Below are 224 nucleotides of genomic sequence, written 5' to 3'. Positions count from 1 at the left end.
AGACAGATCGAACGTGACCCCCCAAGGATATTCGCAGCTCGCATCGCCCGTTGCAGGCAAGCCGACAGGTCGCATTTTTCTCGCCCTTCAACTGCTTCGGCGCCGTCAGTCCCTCGCGGTCAACTTTCAAAGAAGTCCAGTCCTACGCCCAGCGCTCCCGCACGGTGCGTTGCGTCTCCTTTCTCCCCGGGTGTCTCCTCCGGCCTACCGTGGACCTGCCGAAC

At 62.1% G+C, this 224-nt stretch overlaps 1 protein-coding gene across 1 annotated transcript in view; it reads left to right on the top strand.

The window, feature by feature from the left end:
- TGME49_202070 (hypothetical protein) overlaps positions 1-224 on the top strand; it is a gene marked incomplete at both ends in the record, with an annotated part of 32950 nt that overhangs the window by 22777 nt on the left and 9949 nt on the right. The gene's annotated exons all lie outside the window — the stretch shown is intronic.

The sequence above is a fragment of the Toxoplasma gondii genome, chromosome VIIa, assembly GCF_000006565.2.
Source record: "Toxoplasma gondii ME49 chromosome VIIa, whole genome shotgun sequence".
Classification (NCBI taxonomy): domain Eukaryota; phylum Apicomplexa; class Conoidasida; order Eucoccidiorida; family Sarcocystidae; genus Toxoplasma; species Toxoplasma gondii.
This window is presented reverse-complemented; position numbering and strand designations above follow the sequence as displayed.